The sequence below is a fragment of the Triticum dicoccoides genome, chromosome 5B (assembly GCF_002162155.2).
Source record: "Triticum dicoccoides isolate Atlit2015 ecotype Zavitan chromosome 5B, WEW_v2.0, whole genome shotgun sequence".
NCBI classification, from domain to species: Eukaryota; Viridiplantae; Streptophyta; class Magnoliopsida; order Poales; family Poaceae; genus Triticum; species Triticum dicoccoides.
Window position 1 is genome coordinate 341468437 of NC_041389.1, and position 17167 is coordinate 341485603.

Consider the following 17167-nt stretch of genomic DNA (forward strand, 5'->3'; position numbering starts at 1 on the left):
AACAAGAAGTGCAAGCAGTGGCCTCCAGTACCCCAGAGTTCATGCATTGGTCCGAAAAGCCTATCAGTTAGAGCAGGGCCGACCACCCGGAATTGATGCCTTCCCCTGGTTCGTACGCCCTGGTCCTAGAAGCTACCCTTGCAACAGAGAGGCGAGCAGCCTGTTTCTCCACAGTCTTGATAGATGGCGGCAGCAACATCAACATCCTGTACCGTGACATGATGGAGAAGTTGGGAATCAAGCAGAAGCAGCTCACCCCCAGTCGGATTGTTTTCCATGGCATAGTCCCTGGCCTTTCCTGCTCACCAATAGGCAAGACCCAGATTGATGTCCTCTTCGGAGACAAGAATCACTTCCGCCGAGAGTCAGTTTGGTTTGAAGTGGTGGACCTTGAGAGCCCCTACCATGCCCTGCTTGGCCGGCCTACTCTTGCCAAGTTCATGGCGGTCCCCCACTATGCCTACCTCAAGATGAAGATGCCGAGTACCAAGGGAATCCTAACAGTAGTCGAAGACTACAAGAGATCGATTGCCTGCGCTGCAGACAGCAGCCGGCTGGCCGAGTCCCTCGTGATCGCTGCCGAGAAGCGGCTCCTTGACCGGGTGGTGGCGTTGGCAGGCAAGAAGTCGGAAATGTCACCCATCCCCCAGGAGTCAGAGGCTGAGGGCTCGTTCAAGCCGGCCAAGGAAACAAAGAAAATACCCTTGGATCCAGAGCACCCGGAGAGGCACGCAGTTGTAGGCACAGGCCTCGATAGCAAATAGGAAAGCGAGCTCGTCGATTTCCTCCATGAGAATCGAGATATCTTTGCATGGTCTCCAAAAGACATGCCGGGTGTTCCGATGGATTTGGCAGAGCACAAGCTACATGTCTGACCTAACGTCAATCCGGTCAGGCAGCCCTTGCGCCGCCTATCAGAGGAGAAGAGAAGAGTTGTCGGAGAAGAGATAGCCCGGCTCCTAACAGCCAGATTTATTATGGAAGTATTCTTTCCAGAGTGGCTGGCCAACCCAGTCCTAGTATTGAAAAAGAACAAGGAGTGGCGCATGTGCATTGACTACACCAGCCTCAACAAAGCCTGCCCTAAAGATCCCTTTGCTCTACCAAGGACTGGACGAAGCATTTCTCCAACTCAAGAAGATGTTGACAACCCCACCTATCCTGGCGGCTCTGACTGAGAAGGAGCCCATGCTCCTCTACATTGCAGCCACCAGTCGGGTTGTCAGCATAGTCATGGTGGTAGAGCGCAAGGAGAAGGACAAAGCACTGCCAGTCCAGAGACCGGTGTATTACTTGAGCGAAGTGTTGTCCGCCTCCAAGCAAAACTAACCCCACTACCGAAAGATGTGTTACGGCGTGCACTTCACCGCCAAGAAGCTGAAGCCCTACTTCCAAGAGCACCCGATAACTGTTGTTTGCACAGCTCCACTGGCTGAGATTATTGGGATCCGAGACGCCTCTGGTTGAGTGGCCAAGTGGGCCATTGATCTGGCCCCTTACGCCATATACTACCAGCCTCGTACCGCCATCAAATCACAAGTGTTGGCCGACTTCCTCGTCGATTGGGCTGAGACCCAATACTTGCCGCCTGCTCCAGACTCCACTCGTTGGCGGATGCATTTCGATGGCTTGAAAATGTGTACTGGCCTGGGAGCCGGCGTTGTCCTCACCTCTCCCAAGGGCGACAAGCTCAAATACGTGTTGCAAGTCCACTTCGCCGCCTCCAACAACGTAGAAGAATATGAGGCAATCATACATGGGCTCCGGCTTGCCATGGAACTCGGCATCCGCCGGATCCTGTGTTACGGTGACTCCGACTTGGTGGTCCAGCAGTCGTCAGGCGACTGGGACACCAAGGACGCAAACATGGCAAGCTACCGTTTCCTCGTGCAGCAACTCAGCGGATACTCTGATGGGTGTGAGTTCCTTCACGTGCCAAGGAATGACAACGAGCAAGCAGATGGTCTGGCACGGATTGGCTCCACCCCACAAGCAATACCAGCCGGCGTTGGCCTACGCCGCCTTCTGAAGCCATCTGTCAAGCCGTCACCTGATTCAGACTCCATCTTTGTGCCGGCCCCTCCCGAAGCAGTCGGATCCGACTTGAGGGCCCCAGCGGCCGGCACTGGGACCTCAACAGGCGGCCCGGGCACTGCTACAGCCGTGCCCGGCCCGGGGACTTCAGAGCCCGGTCCGGGGACTTCAGCAGTCGGCCCGGGGACTTCTCCAGCACAGCTGGCGGATGCAGCTGCTAACCCACTGCCTCCCCTCCCAGCAGCCCTCATTCAAGTTGTAGTAGTCGCAGTCAAAGAAATTGCGGCGCCCTCATGGGCCCAGCCAACCCTCAAGTTCTTGGTGAATAAAGAGTTGCCAACCGATGAAGTCTCAGCCCGACAGGTGCAGAGGCAAGCTGCAGCCTACACCATAGTCAACACAGAGCTGGTGCGACGAAGTGTAACAGGGGTTTATCAGCGGTGTGTGGAGTCGGACCAAGGCCAAGCAATACTCAGAGATATCCATCAGGGTGAGTGTGGCCACCACGCGGCTTCCAAAGCCCTGGTGGCCAAAGCTTTCCGCCATGGGTTCTTTTGGCCCACTGCCCTGGAAGAGGCAAGGAGCTAGTTCAAAAGTGTCAAGGGTGCCAGAGGTTCCGCTCCAAGCCACACATGCCGGCTTCTACACTCAAGACCATTCCCATAGCCTGGCCCTTTGCCGTGCGGGGATTGGATATGGTGGGACCATTCAAGACGGCCTGCGGTGGCTTGACTCACTTGCTGGTTGCGGTGGACAAGTTTACCAAATGGATAGAGGCAAAACCAATCAAGAAGCTGAATGGGCCGACTGCCGTGACCTTCATCGCCGACATCACCACGCGGTATGGCATCACGCACAGTATCATCACCGACAACGGCACCAACTTCGCCAAGGGAGCCTTGGCTCGTTTTTGCGCAACACAGGGCATCCGCCTGGACTTAGCATATGTTGCCCACCCCCAGTCAAACGGCCAGGTGGAACGCGCAAACGGCCTCATTTTGTCCGGCCTCAAGCCCCGACTGGTCGAGCCTCTGGAGCGATCATCCGGCTGCTGGCTCGACGAGCTACCGGCCATCCTCTGGAGCTTGCGCACAGCTCCAAACAAATCAATAGGCTTCACACCTTTATTCATCGTCTACGGTGCCGAAGCCGTCATCCCGACGGATATCGAGTTCGACTCCCCAAGGGTCACCATGTACACCGAGGCGGACGCCAAGGAGGCACGAGAAGATGGCATCGACTTGCTGGAAGAGGGCCAGTTGTTGGCACTCAGCAGGTCGGCCATCTACCAGCAGAGCCTGCGCCGATACTACAACCGCAAGGTGAAGCCAAGGTCCTTCCTGGAGGGAGACCTTGTGCTCCGGCTGATCCAGCGAACAACCGAACAGCACAAGCTCTCGGCACCTTGGGAAGGCCCTTTTATCATCAGTAAGGTGTTGGGCAACGATGCCTACTACCTGATCGATGCCCAGAAGCCCAGAGCGCGCAAGAGAGATGATTCAGGCAAAGAAACAGAGAGGCCGTGGAACGCAAACCTCCTCCGAAGGTTTTACAGTTGAAAGTAGTATGTACCACGCTACCTTTTGTACTATGTATAAAGACTCCGGGTTCCCCGAGAAGAGCTCGGGGACTGCCCTCTTTTATCTATATGATAAGTATCATGCCTATGAGAATGTATAGTCTTTTTTCTTCTTCCGCCTGGCACCGGGTTCGACCAGTCGGCCCAGAGCCTCGACGTCTTCTACAATATGCCGCCCCCCGCAGCCGGACAAGTAGTGTGCCGACACCAAAGGTTCCTTTGTCAGAAGCCACAACTCGCAGAGCGGCCGCCTGGCCGGCGAAAGCAAAGCCAAAGGGTCGGCGGCAAAGGAAAAAACCAAGGAGAAAAGGGAAAGAAGGGTGGAGGTCGGCACAACAAAGCATAAACAACGATAGCATATTTTTACATGGATAAAGGCCTCTGGCCAGCATTCAAACAGAGTTCGATATACACCCCGTGGGTGGAATTGTGTGAATCTAACCAAAGTGTTTAGAGTAACAAGAAGGAAACAGATAAAATCCTGAGGTGCAGCAGAGGACTCGAGCTGGGCGGTGCCGGCTGGCGCGGCAGAAGGCTCCGACTGGCTGGCGCCGGATGGCGTGGCCAAGGGCTCCGGCTGAACGTTGGAGTCGGCCGCGCCACCTGGTGCGGCAGGCGGCTCCGTCTGAGCAGAGGGATCGCTGGCAGCAGGCGGAGCGTTGGAGTGCTGGAGGATGGAGTCGGTAGCGCCTATCGGAGGAACGGGCGGCAGGTCCGCCCCCACTTGAACGCCTCCCGTAGCGGGCGGCACCTCGATGCGTGGCTTGTTGCTTGAGGCCCGGTCAGGTTGGGGCTGACCGCCGCCCCGACCTCTGGCATGTCGACGTCGCTCTCGTCTTCCTCCTCCTCCTCCTCTTCCTCCTCCCCGTCCTCCCCCTCTTTGCTCGAGGCGATGAATCCAACAGAGTCTTTGCTGTCCTTTGGGTTTAGCCCAAGCCATTGATGCGGAGCTTCACCGCCTTCCTCGACCACCTCCGGGACAAAGACGCTGGTGTCGGTGAAGTCGGCGATCGCTGCCGCCCTGCTGACAAGCTCAGTTTCCACTGCCGCCAGCTCCTCCTGCACCTCCAGTCAGAACGTGGCTAACTGGGCTAGATCTAGCCCAGGGTACCACGCCTTGACGAATTCCAAGGCCCGACACGCTCCTGCCCGGGCTGCTGAGCCCTTCCAGGCCTCCAGGCGGCCCGCCGCCACCTCCAGCCAGTCGGTCGTCCGACTTGGGGTGCGGGGGTCGGCAGGCCTGGCCAGAGGGCGGAGACCGCCTGGGCTCTGATGCGCTGCAGGCGACGCAACAGGTGGTGAGCAGGCCGGAGTCGGGCCTGAATGCCAAGGACCTGTTCACCAAGGGTCCGGGGGGCATCAGCGGCGATCCGCGCACCCTCTGCCCTTCGCTCCTCACGTCGGGCTTCGATCATCTTGGTAGCGGCTACAGCATGGCCCGGGAAGAAGTCTGTCCGGGCAGAAGAAGAAAAAGGCCAAGGCTATAAGCAAGGGCTGATAACTCGAAGCAAGAAACTAAGAGAATAGGGCTTACCATCGACGAGGTCCTCAATGCCGCTGAAGCAGGCCCTCACCTGGGCCTCCTTGTCGGCCCAGGCAGAGCGCTCAAGCTCAAACTCGGCAAGGAGGCTGGTCTCCGCCGTCTCCGCCTTCAGCTGGGCCGCCTTGAGGCTTTCCGCCTATTCGGGAAGTTGGGCGACCAGGCGGTCCCGCTCCTCCGCCAGCTTGCTGCACTCCGCCTCCTTGCCACGCAGGACGGTCTTGGCTTTGCCCAGCTGCTGCTGTAGATCGGCATTCGCCTCTGAAGAAAGAAAGAAAACAGGAAGGCATCAGTCAAGCAGACAAGATTAAGGAAAAAAATAACCGAGGAGATTCGGCCCGACTGCTCAGCAGTCGGCCCGAACCTCGGGGACTACAGCCCGCGGGTGCACCAGCGTGCCCCCGCGAAGAAAGAAGAAAGAGACTTACGCCGGCTTTCAGCGAGATGAGCCGTCTGCACCTCCAGCTCCCGAACCTTGGAGTTGTAGGTGGTCGCGCGAAGGTTATGATAATCCTGCAGAAGAAACAACAAAGCAAAAATCAGTAATCGGCGACTACAAGTTAAAGTTCCAACCCGCCTACTCAGCAGCCAACCCGGAACTTGGGGACTACACCCAGTGGGTGCGCTTGCGCGCCCCCACGAAAGAAACAAAGAAGAACATTCGGAGAGAGCACCACAAGACAACTTACTCGGATGGCGGTGTGCGACTCCAAGTAGGCCTCGTTGCAGCGCTTGAGTGCCACTGCCTCCGCCCGGAGCTTGGCCTGGACGTCAAGAGACGCCTCGTTCAGGGTGCCAGTTCCGCCACCACGTACCCAGCCCACAGGCGCGGCACTGGTCGCCTCGGTGTCAAGGGCCGACGAGCTCGAGGCGCCGATCTCCTGCGGCCGCGATGCCGAGGCCGCCTTCTCCAGAGAGCGGCGCGTGGGGATGCGGACCGCGGGAACCAGGACCGGTGCCACCACGGTTTCGACCGGTGGCACTGGCGGCGCCACTGGCTGCTCGTCCCGCGGCTCGCTGGCTGGTGGCGGCGGCAGCGGGGGCGGCGGCACGAAGACGTCCGGCATGGCTACGTCACCCCCCCCCCCGCTCTTGGATCGGGTAGTCACCGCCGGCTCCTCCGGTTGCCGCCTCGAAGTCAGGCGGAGGCGGCGCAGTGTTCAGGGGGGCCACAAGCAGTGGCTCTTGGCGGTGGGCGGCCTCCGCGAGCCGCTCCCTCTCTGCGGCTTGAGCTTCCGCCTGCGCCAGTGCCCTTGCGGCAGACGCGGATGACAGGTCCGCCTGCTCCTTGGCCAGGCGGTCGGTCTCCGCCTCGTCGCGCGCCTCCCGCACATTCCGTTCTGTTGCCTCCTGGAGGTCGGCCTCCGGGTCGATGCGCTGGCTGGTCGAGGAGGCCGCTACCGACCTGAGGATCGAGCCGGCAACCGACTTCTCAAGGGTCAGCGGGGCCCTGAAATAAGAGGACAAGTCAGAAGATTTTCACGACAGATTGATGAAAAAAGTAAGGGGTAAAGGAATGATGCTTACGCCGACACCATAACTGGCACCTTCGGCTGCCTTTTATATTGGGTCGCCCTGGCCGTGGTCTCTTTCCGCCTGGTCACCACGGCCGGATTCTTGGGCTTCTTCGGGGCGCTGCCGAACAGGGTCGAGCCCTGTTTCCGCTTGCGCTTGCCGCCTGGGGCGGGCGGCCCAGAAGAGGGGCCGGCGCCGGTGGTGGCAGAGCTCCGGGCGGGGTGCGGCTCATCTTTGTCTTCGTCGTCGTCGGGCCAGGTCTCCACGCCGCCGCCTCCCTCGGAGCCGCCTGCTCCGCCACCGCCGTCCGCTTTGCCGCCGCAGCCTGTCGCGTCGTCGACCAGGGCGGCCGCCCCCAAGTCGGGGTTGTCCAGATCACTCTCCGTCCTGTCCGCCTGGAGGTTGTCACCCAGCCCCAGGAGGGCGGCCGTTGCCTCGGACATGTAAATCTGCAACCAGGAAGGAATCAAGTCTTGAAGAAGCGACGTCACAAAGAAAAATAAAGCAGAAGAAACTTACAGCAGGAGGCAGGTTGTGGCGAGAGTATGGTCGCTTCCCGAACCGCCACTCCTTCTCCGACATCTTGAGGTCGGAGATTTCGTTCACCATCCGCGAGACTTCAGCGGGTGGCCTTCCCTTTGTGCACAGCTTGCACAGGTCGCGATGTCCGCCCATCCGGAAGATCGGATGAGAGTGGCTCTGGAGCGGAAGGACCCGGCGCTCCACGAAGGCGACGAGAAGGTCGGAGGCCATGAGGCCCTCCGACTCCTGGAGCAATCAGAGTCGGACGATGGTGGCCACCGCGTCCGTCGACACCGGCTTGGGCTTGTACTTCCAGGAGACGCGGGCTCCGGTGGGGGGGCGGCCTCTTAGGCCGGCAGGTTGAGGAAGTCGGCAGCAGGGTCCATGTTCTCGACGTAGAAATAGGACTGCTGCCACATCTTCACCAACTGCACCAGCTTGATGACGGGGAAGGCGTTCCGTTTCACCGGCCGGCGCACGGTGACGAAGCCCTCACACTCGACCGCCGTCTCCTTGGCGGAGGTGCTGAGCTTCCAATAGAAGAATGCTCCCCACAGCTCGATTGTGGGGAGGATGCCGAGGTAGCCCTCGCACGCCGTGACGAAGGCGGAGAGCAAGGTCACGGCGTTGGGCGTGAGTTGATGGCGCGGAAGAAGTTGCTCGCAGGGAGGCTGAAGCCCCGCAGGAAATGCGAGCGGAAAATGACCCGCTCGCCTTCCTGTGGCGCCGGCGAGATCTCCGTCTCCGGCGGCACCCGTGCCTTGATGAAGGCCGCACTGGGCATACGCTGCGTGTCTCGGAGAAAAGCAATGTGATCGTCGATCACGGTCGATCCATCCCAGTCGCCCATGGCTCCGGCTGGCGGCGCAGGGAGGAAAGACGCGTCTGTGTCGAGCAACAACGGCGGCACTACGGCAGCAGCAGCAGCGGAGGCTAAGAGAAGAAGAAGAAGAGTGGGAGGGGGCGCAGGAACTTTGCCGCACCCCTCCCCCCTCCCTACTTATAGCGCCTGGGCTATGTAGCCGAGGGGGCGGGACGTGGGGTCGTGGGATTAACTGCGCCCACGTCCCCACAACACCCCGTCTCCCGCGCGCATTCATCCCATCGTGAATAGTCGCGGGGATGGCAACCGCCCCCTTCGGTGTAGTAAATCCGCCCAATTGCCGAGGCGTGGTGATGGTGGGCCCGGCCCGGCGTCATGTCCCGTCAGGGGTGTGGGATGACAGGCTTGTTAGGCTGACATGCGTCGCGTGGTGCGTCAGTGGCGGGCGGCTGCCTGGGGAAGCTTAACAAGCACACCACCTGTTTCCCGCCTTGGAGTTCAAAATCGACCACTTAAGCTCTGCCTGGGAGAGGCCGGCTCGAGCGGCCGGCTGGCCACCAGGCGGTGGACGTTTTTCCCGAGCACGGGGAGGGGGGAAGCCGCTGAGACCTCGCGGCCCCCCGACCACGACACGTCATCGGCTTCGGGGACTACTGTCGGAGTAATGGGCCATGGGTAGGCTCACCCGACGCCCATGATTTATCAAGACTTTGGGCCAGCTCCGCCTAGCTGAGCCCCAAGCAAAAACTCCGCCCTCTGAGGCCGGCTGGCTCGGCGGCCGGCTGCCAGAGGGCGGGTGACCCAAGACTATGGCGCTCCGAGTGGCCGGCACCTGACGGCCGCCTTCCAGAGAGGGCGGCAACGGGCAGGCGGCCACCTCACAACCATGGGGCGGCCGAGCTCCCATCGGGAGTACAAGATGAAGTATGGCTACAGTGCTCCGTACAGGCGGCGGGTCGTGGCGAGAGTACGACCGCTTCCCATACCGCCACTCCTTCTCCGACATCTTGAGGTCGGAGATCTCATTCACCATCCGCGAGACTTTGGCAGGCGGCATTCCCTTCGTGCACAGCCGGCACGGATCGCGGTGTCCGCCCATCCGGAAGATCGGGTGAGGGCGGCTCTGGAGCGGGAGGATCCGGCACTCCATGAAGGCAACGAGGAGGTCGGAGGCCACGAGGCCCTCCGACTCCTGGAGCACTCGGAGTCGGCCGATGGCGGCCGCAGCATCCGCTGACGCCGGCCTCGATTTGTACTTCCAGGAGACGCGGGCTCCGGTGGGGGGGCCGGCCTCGAAGGCCGGCAGGTTGAGGAAGTCGGGAGCAGGGTCCACGTTATCGACGTAGAAATAGGACTGCTGCCACATCTTCACCGACTGCGCCAGCTTGATGACGGGGAAGGCGTTTCGCTGCGCCGGCCGGCGCACAACGACGAAGCCCCCGCACTCGGCCGCCGTCTCCTTGGCGGAGGTGCCGAGCTTTCCATAGAAGAATGCTCCCCACAGCTCGATGGTGGGGAGGATGCCGAGCTAGCCCTTGCAAGCCGTGACAAAGGTAGAGAGCAGCGTCACGGAGTTGGGAGTGAGATGATGGGGATGAAGGTTGTAGAAGTTGAGGAAGGCACGGAAGAAGTTGCTCGCAGGGAGGCCAAAGCCCCGCAGGAAATGCGAGCGGAAGATGACCCGCTCGCCTTCTTGCGGCGCCGGTGAGATCTCTATCTCCGTCGGCACCCGCGCCTTAACAAAGGCCGCGCTGGGCATCCGGCGCGTGTCGTGAAGGAAGGCGATGTGGTCCTCGATCACAGTCGACCCATCCCTGTCGTCCATGGTTCCGATCGGCGGCACGGAGGGGAGAGACACGCCGGCGACGAGCAACGGCGGCAGTGCTATGGCAGCAGCAGCAGAGGCTGAGAGGAGAAGAAGAAGAGTGGGAGGGGGCGCAGGAACTTTGCCGCACCTCTCCCCCCTCCCTACTTATAGCGCCCGGGCTATGTAGCCGAGGGGGCGGGACAAGGGGTCGCGGGATTAACTGCGCCCACATCCACAAGAACCCCCGTCTCCCGCGCGCATTCACCCCATCATGAATAGTCGCGGGGATGGCAACCGCCCCCTCCGGTGCGGTAAATCCGCCCGGTTGGCGAGGCATGGTAGTGGCGGGCCCGGCCCAGAGTCATGTCCCATCCAGAGCATGGGATGGCAGGCTTGTCAGGCTGACGTGCGCCGCGTGGCGCGTCCGCGGCGGGCGGCTGCTTGGGGAAGCTTAACAGGCACGCCACCTGTTTCCCGCCTTGGAGTTCAAAATCGACCACATAGCTCCGCCTGGGAGAGGCCGGCTTGAATGGTCGACTGGCCACCAGACAGTCGATGTTTTCCCAGAGCACGGGGAGGGGAGAAGCCGCTGAGACCTCGTGGCCCCTCGACCATGATGCGTCACCAGCTTCGGGGACTACAGTCGGAGTAATGGGCCATGGGTAGGCTCACCCGAGCCCCAAGATTTACCAAGACTTTGGGCCAGCTCTGCCGAGCTGGGCCCCAAGCCGAAACTCCGCCCTCTGGGGCCGGCTGGCTCAGTGGCCGGCTGCCAGAGGGCGGGTAATCCTAGACTACGACGCTCAAGTTGGCCGGCTCCTGGCAGCCGCCTTCCTAAGAGGGCGGCAACGGGCAGGCGGCCACCTCACAACTACGGGCGGCCGAGCTCCCTTCAAGGGTACAAGGAAAGGTATGGCTACAGTGAAGCACGTCGCCTCCCACGCTCGAGATGGGCGTGGCTACAGTGCTCCGTACAGACGGAGATCCCCGCATGACGGAGCACTATGCCATATCTACCCTGACGTTGCTCCGGGCAGGCGGAGTCCTGTTCCCCATGATGGCCTGTCGGTACGGCCCGCCGGAGGTGGGCCCTATCTGGCAGCGACCCCAAGGAAGATGGCAGAAGCTCGACCAAGCGGATTCAAGAGGAGCCGGCCTCCAGCAGGCGGCCGTCCCTTATCCCGAGACATGCATACCATTATGCTGATAAGACCAGCTGTGGCTACAGTGATCTCCCGCCAGCCGGCGGGACTGTAGCCACACAAAGGTGACCAAGCTCTCGTCACCAACGACACGGCTACAGTAAGCAGCCACCAACCAGTCGGCGGGGCCTGCCAGGTGACGGGCCCCAGCGGTCGGCGGAGAAGCCGGAGGCTGGAGACGCTGACAGCTGGGCCCAGCAGCTGGCCAGATTACCATTGTACCCCTGGGGGGTAGGCCTATATAAACCCCCCAGGCCACCCATGCAAAGGGTTCGGCCCCATTAGAACTAGCCACCGATCAGAGCAGGAAGAGGGCTAAGCCTTGCCTCCTACTGCCTCTAGCATACAGCTCAAGGAGCGCCATTGTATCACTTGTGCCTTAGTGATCATGCGGAGACCCCGCAGAGTAGGACTAGGGGTGTTATCTCCTAGGAGAGCCCCGAACCTGGGTGAAGTACGCCGGCGTTTGTGTCTACGCCTTATCCCGCTTCCAGGCATCGGCGACGTTCTACTCGCTCCCACCATGATAAGCCATCCATTGGCATATGTCGCACCCAACCCCCGACACAGTGTGATGATTCTGGCCATTATTCTCGAAAGCATCCCGTGATGCCATTTAGTTAGTAGGTATTCTACTTCTGGGTTTTGAACCCGAGATTCACCCCACTTACCTCATGTTGATAGTATTTGCTAGTTTCTTTAGGAAATTAGTAACCTTTGCATTAGTCCTCGAGGTCCGTGGTATTTCCTTCTTCCAAATACTATGAACCACTTACGACAGATGTTTGTTGGATCAAAGATCACAACAAGAGTGCTCTCGATGGGTTCTCCATTCTATATTGCGACTCTGCCTCTTCTACTTTTCTGCATGGGTTATCCGGAAGAAACTTGTTGAACTTGATTCAGCATACTAACCTATGCATCCACAACTCATAAAGTTATATGTTCCTTGAGTTGTTATCTCTAGTTGTATTCTGACCCCCATCTATCATTTGATAGTCAAGGGTATGCGTTCATTCATTCATCGATGCCTATTACCCTTGTGGTCCGTCAAACCATTCTATCCGGAATGACTAGGAGAAACAAACTCCAGTACCTCATCATATCCAGGATTGGGTCAAAGCAGTTGTATTCCGCATATCAAAATGCAATCAAGCTTTTGGTCTGTCCTAACCTGTAGTATTACCCACTTTATGTCAGGAATGTCATGGGAATTGCACACCATTCTATGAACTCTTGATGCAGTGATACTTCTCGCCATCATTATTCATTCCTCGGCCCCCGTGTTATGGTAACCGGAACGCCGACAAGTGAATCATGATGTGTGAAATCTATACTCCTAGCAACTCCATTGCTTGGTAGTTAAAGGACAATAATTTCATTCTTAGCATGTTAGTTTTTGAATCATCATCCTAAAATAGATTGTGCTACCTACTCCTTATTCCCGGTGCACTTTTCCATCAATGAATTAGGATAGTGTCAAACCCTTGCTATTTTGATAATATCATCTTGCCCTGAAAGCAAGATTGTTCTCGAGCTTAATAACATATCGGTGGTTCATGATGTTCTGAATATCTTCTCAAAAGTATTACCAGGTTGTCACCTGACCGCTATGTTGAGTTCGTGATCAAGTTGGTTTCCAATAAACCACTCCTTCTCCAAGAATCCGTGTTAGATACCCCTGAGCTAGTTGGTTAATCCAAACAACAACTTGGAGAGTTGGAAGATAAAAGCTTGTCTGGCTTAGTTCATTTTAAGGGATATCTTTTTGTGCGTGTGTTGAAGGAAGATGGTATCTTCATTGATTGACCCTCATGGTCAGTTAATGGATCTATCATCTTATCCAATCTTTGATTTGGGTATGGGTTATCGCCAAATCAAATCAGAACCAACGATATTCGTAATGTTGTCTTACTCGTGGTTGTTTTCCTCGGGCATACACCACTACATCTTTTGGTCTGACCAATGCTATCACCATGTTCACATAATTGAGGAATTACATTTACATGGAAACCAGGATGAATTGTTGTTGAGCCCATCGACAACATCCTTATCTTCTCCATAATCTTGTTGAACATTAATCTAGTATTGGAAACTTTTGAAAGCATTTCTTCATGCTAGCTCATGAAGCATATGTTCGGATGTAAGGAGTGATTTTCTCCAGTTCATGTGCATGTGATGCAAGTTGCCGCCGTGAATCCGAGAAATTCAATGTTGCTTCCTCTGGAATCACCCCAGATCAGTCATGCATATGTGTGAAGTATTCTGTGGTTTGAAGACTTGCAACCTTCATGCTATACATATCCCTAGCACACCAAGCCACTAATTGATTTGCTCAAGGAAAAGGAGTTGTTGTGCTAATCCTAGGTCATGCACAAGACTTCGTTACCCTAGATGATGGTTCCCCACATGAACTCGTTAGTGTTTTATCATAAGACTACTATGTGGTCATGCTTGTCTGGGACATCGTGTTCACATGTGTTTAGCAAAACCAGCTCATGTTTTGGAGCTTGCTATCGTAGTTCATTTCCCGAGAATCTTGCAACGTAATCTTGTCGATTTGTGTTGCAAACTTTAATTTTCTTTGTAGACTTGATGAGACTGGAATATTCTAACACCAACCAGATCTGAATCTCAGGCAGATATGATGGTTGGAACGTGTCCCAAGAATTATAATATTGGTCTCTCTGTAACCCGGTAATGTGGATGTCGTGGCCAACACACCTAGCCGGAAGGCCTATTATTGTAGTATCTTGGTAGAAGAAGTTGACCACCTCCCCATAAGGATTTCGCAAGATTTACTTCCGTAGCTATTCCTTATAGATTCTTGAGCTTCCAAAGTCCGACATGTTACTTGATGTTCTAGATACCAAACCATATCAATAAATGGGTTACGCTAGCACATCAAGGAGAACATTAGAAGCGGAGTGCTAAATGTCTCCCGGTCGATCATCCAGATTTTGCCCTTTGGCTCTACTAAGGTGAAATCTGGGAAAGTGTTATCTTCCTTTGCATCTGCATCGTCCATCACTATTCGTCCAGGTAGTATGCTGTGTTGCCAGGATCCTTGACACGGATATTGGCAAAACCTTGATGAATATGGAGATGCTCAAGTTCTTGAGAGCATGCATAAGCACCAGATGTTATCACCGGCACTAACTGGGATTGCTACCAGTTTTTCTCGGTTATGCTATAAAATTTTCAACAGTGGATTCACTCTCTACTGATGGGGTTCCTCCCCTGTTACCAGAATCATTCCTTGCATTGTCCTCAACAAGGTAATCCACATCATCCATTCTAGTCTGGCATGTCATTCCTTCGCACTCCGCCAAGCGAGTGTTGTGATTTGCCTTAGGTTGGTATAAAGAGTTTCAATGATCTCTGAATCAAAGGTAATTCTTTTTGCCACTTAAGGTAATAATTCTATGAGTCACCTCCTCTAAGATGTTCCGTTATGCTATCATGGCAACTCAACTCCTCGCTGTGTTGACAACCATTCACCACCTTCTTAAGTGTGGAATTATTGTCTACCTAGCGCACCCTCGTCATCCGTTCCACTCCATCGCTCTAGATGTGTGCTTCGTGTCTTAGCTCAAGAGATGTCGCTATGTCTCATTCCGTGAGTTGATCCTAAGTTGTTCGACCTTCGATAATATCGATCCTTCTAGAGTCTTTCTTTCCCTCTCGTAGTCATGTTAGTTGGAGTTGTCAGAGCAAGACATCGAGACAATGATGGTGATCGAATCAACGTTCTTATAGGGTGCAACCTGGATCATGAAGATCGTGTTAGCTTGTGTCCCTTTGTCTTCTTACCTCACGGCTTGAATCTCGGGACGAGATTCTTGTTTAGTAGGGGTGAGTTGTCACATCCTAGCTGGTTCATGCATTAGAGTGTTGCATCATGTTTACTTTTCAAGAAAACTTGAAATGGGGATGACAGAACCCCCAGCACCCCCCGAAAACAACTAGGGTTTACTAATATTATTTTCAATGAACCTGAAATGCCCTTCTAAAAAGTCTACCCTTTTTGTTTTGGGTTAGAACCTCTGACAAAATGGGTTCACATTTTTCTAGTACACATAAGGTCATTGGATCAAATCATTACTATTTGCATTTGGGCATATAAATGCTATAAAATATTTTAAATGCCCAAATAATTCTGAAAATAAGTGTGGGCTGTTGGAAATAATCTAAACAGAGCCCCTGATTATTTTCAGGATTTTTAAAGATGTCTAAGTATTTTTAATAAAGCCACACAGTTACAGAAAAATACAAATACAAAATAAAAGAGAAGGAGGGAACTGACCTGGCCGCAGCCCACCTAGGAGCTCACCTGGCAGGCCCAACACTGTGCTGGCCCATGCTAGCCAGCTGCTTCGTCCTCGCCAGGCAGGCACAAAGGTGACGCCGGTGAGCACGAGCTCGCCACGGCGCCACCTGCTTGCCGCCCGCGCCCCTGGACACCTGGGTGAGCTCCACGTTGGTGCCCCGACCCCGTGGACACCTCACTCCCCCCCTTCCTCTCTGCCTCGCTCTCCCGCACCATGGCCGACGCTGCTGCGCCCGCGCCACCGTAGTTCTCGCGTCCTCCGTCATCCCCGCACCACGCCACCAAGTCAAACAGATTCGCCGTCCTCGTCTCCATCGAGCAGACTGAACCCCGAGCGCTTGCGCGCCCTGCTTCGTCCTCTTCGAGCTCGAGTTCACCGAGCACCGCCGCAGATCCCCTTCACCATCGTCGCCGCATCAGCTCGTCCCCGACCGCGCCGTTTGCTTCTACGTGACCACCGTGAGCTCAGCTGCCTTCCCATCCTCTCCGTTTGCCTTCTTGTGCACCGTAGCGACTGCACGAAGCTCCACCGCACGCACCGCCACCGAGCTCGTCGCCGACGTGACTCCGACCACCCACTGGCCACACCCCCATGTCCAACACACTCCCCGCACTTGCACGAACCCGTAGCACCACTCCATGCGCCTCGCCTTACCCTGTAGCTTCGGGTTCGACTTCACCCGACTCCGGCGACCGCCAAGGTCGTCGCCGGCGACGTTCCCGGCCACCCCGAGCTCCACCACTGCCACCAAACGACGCGGCTCGTTCCCAGCTATGCGTAAATGGTCTCCATCGTCCATTTGGTCGCCGGAGCACGAAAACGCACTGCCACTGCCCCGTCTGGCCTCGCCAGCGGCTAAACGCCGGCGGGTTTGACCCCGTTGACTTTGACTGGGCGGGCCCAGGTTGACTACCCCCTGAGTCTATGACAAGTGGGGCCCGCTCTGCTAATTAAAATAGGGTTAGCACTAACTAATTTTAGTTAGTTTAACTAACTACTGACACGCTGGACCCACTGTCCAGTTTGACCTGGACCAGCTCCGTTGACTGATGACGTCACCCTGACGCAATGCTGACGCATTAATTCAATTACTGGAATTATTCTTATACAGGAAATTCCAGAAAATAGTACAAACTTCAGAAATTCATAGAAATTGATCTGTAACTCCAAATGCATTGTTTTATAAATGAAAAATGATCAGAAAAATCCAATCTATCCATCTATACCATTTTCATGCATGTTAGAGCAACCTAACCTTGCTATTTAGGTGAAACAAGTTAATGCACTAATTTGACCTCTTATTTTGGGTTTGCGCATTTGAATCCTTGATTCAAATGAACTCAAACCAATCTGTTCCAAGTTGCACTAGCCCAAACACACTCATTTTTGCCATGTCATTGCATGCATCATATTGTTGCATATTGCCATGTGGTTATTGTGTTTCGATGTGTTCTTCGTGCTAGGTTCTGCCTCCGAGGATATTCACGAGTATCCAACTGAAGGGCAGTATTCCACTACCACTCCGTCAGGCAAGCAAAACCCCCTTGTTCATTCTGATACAATCCTACTCTCTCGCTCCTGCTCTCTTTTACTGCATCAGGACAACAACGATTCATCTGTTACTTGCTACGGTAGCTGAACCCCTTTATCCTCTGCATGACCTGTCATTGCCATAGTAAATAGATGAAACCCACTAGCATGAGTAGGAGTTGTTTGAGCCCTGTTGTGCCTACTCATTCATGCTTGTTTGTCATGCCTGCTACTACTTAGAGTTGAGTCAGGTCTGATTCATCGGGGATGAATAAGAGGTGTGT